The sequence below is a fragment of the Zosterops lateralis genome (genome assembly GCF_965231275.1).
Source record: "Zosterops lateralis genome assembly, contig: HAP1_HAP1_SCAFFOLD_137, whole genome shotgun sequence".
NCBI classification, from domain to species: Eukaryota; Metazoa; Chordata; class Aves; order Passeriformes; family Zosteropidae; genus Zosterops; species Zosterops lateralis.
Genome location: NW_028154545.1, coordinates 46989 through 52610, shown reverse-complemented (window position 1 = coordinate 52610; position 5622 = coordinate 46989). Strand labels below are relative to the sequence as shown.

General features: G+C 56.8%; 1 pseudogene across 1 annotated transcript; it reads left to right on the top strand.

The window, feature by feature from the left end:
* The first annotated feature begins 344 nt into the window (after positions 1 to 344).
* LOC310923609 (class I histocompatibility antigen, F10 alpha chain-like) lies at positions 345 to 5014 on the top strand (annotated as a pseudogene). Its single transcript, XR_014592772.1, has 5 exons — positions 345 to 411; positions 3197 to 3460; positions 3862 to 4137; positions 4354 to 4626; positions 4705 to 5014. The product of XR_014592772.1 is annotated as a class I histocompatibility antigen, F10 alpha chain-like (transcript).
* The last annotated feature ends 608 nt before the right edge of the window (positions 5015 to 5622 follow it).

Sequence of the window (5622 nt, the reverse complement as noted above, 5' to 3'; positions counted from 1 at the left end):
TTCACCTTGGTACCCCCAGATCTCCCAGATTTCCGTGTCCCCCCCAGTTCTCCACTCCCGGCGCTTTTAAGAGGGGTCCCAGGTGTTTCTCAGAGGGCTCCGGGGGGGTCCAGCGGGGATCCAGAGGGATCCAGACGAATTCTCTGGGATTGCCCCGTGCGCTCCTCTCTGGGATTGTCCCGCCTCGGTCCCGCCACTTCTGCGCCCAACCTGCGAGACCGGGATCTGCCCAGCGACCGGTGACGTTACTAATAGAGCGAATCACCATTGGCGAGCACGAAATAGCGGCGCCAATGGCGGGGCCGGAGGCGGCTCTGGGGGCGGGGCCGCAGCGGAGCAGCGCGATGGCTCCAGCGCTGGGTCTGGGGGCGCTCTTGGGGCTCCTGGGGGACCCTGGGGGTGCCACGAGAGGTGAGTGGGAACCCAAAACCGGGACCACCCTTAACGGCAATTCACGGGCACCGGGACGTCTCTGATCTTCCATTTCCGGGCACGGGAACCCCCCGAGCCCCATTTTGGGTCCTGTGACCCCCCTCCATCCCCTTCCCCAGCACCGGGACCCCCCTGTGCCCCCTTATCCGGGACTGGGACCCCCCTGCACCCCCTTTTCGGGCATCCCGCTTTTCCCAGACCACAGACCCGCCCTTTTCCTTGACCTTTGCACCTTCACCAGATCCCCCAACTTTCCGTGTCCCCCCGTTTTCCGCTCCCGCCGCTTCCCAAACGGGGTCCCGGAGGGTCCCGGCCGTCCCAGGGGTCTCGGGGGGGTCTCAGGGGGATCCAGTGGGATCCAGATGAATTCCCTGGAATTCCCCCTTTGCCCCGTCCCCTCCCCCAGCGCGTTCCCTCGGTCTCTTTCTCTTTCCCGTTGCCCAGGCTGCGCCTCCGGGATCCGCCCGCCTCTCCCAGCCCCAGACCCCCTTTCCCTGACCCAGGGACCCCCTGGACCCCCATTCCTGCCTTTCCCAGCTCCCAGACCCCACTGCCCTCAACACCGGGGACACCCGGACCCCCCTTTCCTGTGTACAGGGACCCCCTGGATCCCCCATCCCACCTCTCCCAGTCCCTTCCTTGAACCTTGCACCCTTCCCGGCTCTCCCGATTCTGCTTCCTGACCCTTGGACGCCCCCAGACCCCCAATCTCTGCATCCCCCCAGTTCTGCACCCTGTGCATGGGGGTCCCAGGGGGCCTGGGAGGGTCCCTGGGGGGTTGTGGAGGATCCCTGGGGGGATTCTGGGCCCTGGGACCCCCCTGAATTTCCATCCCTGGGCACTGGGATCCCCCTGCCCCCCCCTTTTCCTGCACCAATCCTTCTCTGCACCTCGTTTCCCATCCTTCCTGGCTGCCCAAATCCCTAGACGCTCCTTTTCCTTTAGTCTGAGATCCCCCTGAACCCCTATTCCTGCTTCTCTCAGCTCTCAGTCCCCCCTTTCCTCTGCATCATGGACCCCCGACCCTCCTGTTCTCGGTTGTTCCCACCTTTTGACTCCTCTTTTCTTGGCACTGGGGACTCCTGGACCCCCTTTCCTGGGACTGGGGATCCCTTGGAACCCCCATGCCACCTCTCCCAGTCCCTGCATGTTGGGAAAGATGGGACAGGAAGGACTTATGAATATGACTGCATGGTAAGAAATACTGTAGATGTAAAACCTGAGTGAAATAGGAATGAAAGCCAGTTTCGAGATGTGAGCACGGCAGGCAGGAAGACAGTGATGAGCTGAAGACAGGAAAACAAGGGAACGAGTGCATAAGAAAGAAGTCTATAGAGTTTAGAATATAAAATGACATGGTAATGTAGTAGTTCTCATAGGCTGCATGCAAAGTTTGTAGGTTTTGTATCTCACGCCAGTTGGTCACTGTAAATTAGAATATTCAACACAAAAAGAGATATAATGTATTGTAACAAGAGGATCCTCTCTTCTCCTGGCTCTCCTACCCTCTTCTCTGGCCCTCTCACCCCTCTTCCCTTACTTCTCTTCTCTTAGCTCTCTTACCCTCTCGGCCAATCCCCTCTCCTCTCTCTCACCTCCCTTGCTCCTGTTTTCTCCCCACGTTTTTCCCCTGCTCCGGCCCCGTTTTTACCCCTTAGCTCTCTTCTATCTCTCTCTCCCCATTCTCTCTTTAGGGCTTTGCTTCAGCCGAGGCTGGGGGCTGGAAGCAGGCCCGCTTTACCCACGACCCTTGTAATAATAAAGCCACGTGTTTCTAGAACATCTCAGGTCTGCAAAGTTCCTTGTCCCTGCTGTCTACGGAAGAATTTCTGCACCTGCACCTCCCCCTTCTCCTTCCATAACCCTGGAACCCCTGAGCCCCCATTCCTGGACACCGGGACCCCCCTACACGCCCTTTCCTGTCCATCCCACCTCTCCCAGCCCTGCAAACCCTTTCCTTGGCCCTGGGATCCCCAAACCCCTTCCCAGCTCTCCCCATTTCGCCTTTCATTGATCCATTGTAGTAACATCCATGGACGGCAGGGACAAGGAACTCTGCAGAGCTGAGATATTCTAGAAACACGTGGCTTTATTACAAGGGTGGTGGGTAAAGAGGGCTTTGCCTTCAGCCACCAGCCTGGGCTGGAGGGAAGCCCCGAGAGAGAGAGGGGAGAGAGAGGGTAGAAGAGAGCTCAGGGGTAGAAGTGAGGTAAGAGTGGGGGGAAGAGAACAAGCAAGAGAGTAGGGGAAAAGAGGGCAGAAAAAGCGTGGGGGAAAAGCAAGAGCAAGAGAGGGCAAGACAGCGTGGGGGAAAAAGCAGAAGCAAGAGAGAGAGGACCTTGTTACAATACATTATCTCTATTTTTGTGTTGAATATTCTAATTCACAGTGACCAACCGGCGCAAGATACAAAACCTACAAACTTTGCATGCAGCCTATGAGAACTACTATATTACCATGTCATTTTATATTCTAAACTCTAATGACTATTTTTCTTATCTGTTTTCTCCCTGATGCCTTGGCAGGTGGAAAGGCTTCATTCCTGAGTCCTTTTGTTTTCCTGTCCCTCAACCCATCTCCAGCTAATCACCGTTTTCCTGCCTCCCATGCCTACATGTCAAAGCTGGCTTTCATTTCTATTTCATTCACAGGTTTTACATCTGCAGTATTTCTTACCATACAATCATATCCATAAGTCCTTCCTGTTCCATCTTTCCCAACAATCCATGACCTCTCAACCCCCCAAATCTCCGTGTCCCCCCAGTTCTCCACTCTCTGCATTACCTGGCTGTGGCAGTGTCAGAGCCCAGCCCGGAGATTCCCCAGTTCATGATCGTGGGGTTTGTGGATGGGATCCCCTTTGAACGCTATGACAGCGAGCGGGGCCAGGCGGAGCCACTGACACAGTGGATGAAGGATGGAGCTGAGCCGGGATATTGGGATGGGCAGACCAAGAAAGCTGAGAGGTGGCAGCACAAGAATGCCAGGAAACTGGAGATACTGCAGGACCGGTACAACCAGAGCAAGGGTGAATGGGGGGATCTGTGGGGCCTGGGCTGGGAAGTGTAGGGTTGGGCTGGGAACTCTGAGGCTGGGATTGGATCCATGGGGCTGGAATGGGATCTGTAGGTCTTGGGTATGGATTCACAGGGCTCCAAGGGGCTGAGATGGGGATCCATTAGTATGGTATGGGATTTCTTGTGGTCCATGGGTTTGGGACATGGATTCATGGGCTGGGATCTGTGGGGCCAGGTTGGGATCCCTGGGGTTCCATCCCATGGGGTTGGGATATGCATCCATGGGGGTCCAAGGGGCTGGGATAAGGCTCTGTGGGTTTCCATTAGACTCTGGACCTCCATAGGGCTGGAATGGGGCTCTGTGGGGCTGGGACACAATTCCATGGGTCTCTGTGGGTACAATCCCCCCCAGGTCTCCACACCATACAGTGGCTTTATGGCTGTGAACTCCTGTCCGACGGGAGTGTCCGTGGAGCCTTCCAGCATGGCTACGATGGGTGGGATTTCATCTCCCTTGATCTGGGATCCGGGAGATTTGTGGCGGCCGACGGTGCTGCTGAGATCACCAGGAGGCGCTGGGAACAGGACGGGACCGTGGCTGAGAGGTGGACAAATAACGTGAAGCACATCTGCCCTGAATGGCTCCAGAAATATGTCAGATATGGGCAGAAGGAGCTGGAGCGCAAAGGTAGGTGGGAATTTGAATTTGGGAATGAAGGATTGCAGAACACAGTCATTCCTGTTGGAATTCCATGGGCAGATCTCACCCTCATCCCGTTCCCATGGAACTCCATGGGCAGATCTCACCCCCATCCCAATCCAGTGGGAATTCCATGGGCAGATCCCACCCCCATCCCATTCCCATGGAATTCCATGGATGCATCTCACCGTTATCCCATTCCAGAGCCCCCTGATGTCCATGTGTCCGGAAAAGAGGAACACGGGACGCTGATCTTGTCCTGCCACGCCTACGGATTCTACCCCAGGACCATCGCAGTGAACTGGCTGAAGGGGGATGAAATGTGGGATCAGGAGACGGAGTGGGGCGGGATCGTTCCCAACAGCGACGGCACCTTCCACACCTGGGCCAGGATCGAGGCGCTGCCGGAGGAGCGGGAGCAGTACCGGTGCCGGGTGGAGCATCCCGGAATGCTGGAGCCCGGGATCTTCGCTTGGGGTGAGGCTGGCAATGTGGGAATTGGGAATTCCCAAACGGGGGTTCCCCTTCCCCTCCTCACCATCCCGCATTTCCCAGAGCCGACATCTGGCGGGAATCTCACCGTGGTGGTCGCTGTGTCCGTCATCGCTGCCATCCTCATCCTCACTGTCCTCGTTGGATTCATTGTCTGGAAGCTCCAATTCGGTAACACACGGGATGGGGGTCGGGAAGGGGCATGGATCCACCCGGCACCGTTCAGGAATCCTGTGCCACTGACGCTGATCCCACTGTTTTTCCACAGGGAGGAGGGACAGGGATGGATACAACATGGCAGCCGGTGAGTCCCAGTGGTGGATCCAGCTCTGGATCCCCTCTGTGCAGATCCCAGGATGGATCCTGGGGTTAATCTTGGTGTGGATCTGTGCTGGAATCTCATGGATCTTCTTTTTCTGCAGGAAAAGATGTGGGAGCCAACGGCTTGACTGCAGGTGTGGAGCGGGATCAGGGTGGGATTCCACAGGGGGATCGGGGCAGGATGGACAGACTGGGATCAGGGAGGGATTGTGGATCAGAGCAGGGATCCAGAGCAGGATCAGATGGAATTGTAGAGTGAGATCAGGGCTGGATCCTGGAGTGGGATCAGGTGGGATGGATGGAGCAGGATCAGGGCTGGATTCCAGACAAGAATCAGGTGGGATGGAATGGAGCAGGACTGGGGCAGAAGGACTGGGGCAGGATCAGGTGGGATTCTGGATCAGGGCAGGATTCCAGTGTGGGATCAGTTGGGATGGATGGAGCGGGGTTGGGGCAGGATGGATGGGGCAGGATCAGGTGAGATGGATGGGGCAGGATCAGGTTGGGATTCCAGAGAGGGATTGGGACAGGATGAATGCGATGGGATCACTTGGGATGGATGGAGCAGAATTGAGGTGGGATCAGGTGGGATTCTGGAGCAGCTCCTGCTCTCCATGGCCTCCAGCCAGGTCCATCCTGTGGGATGGGGACAGGGACAGG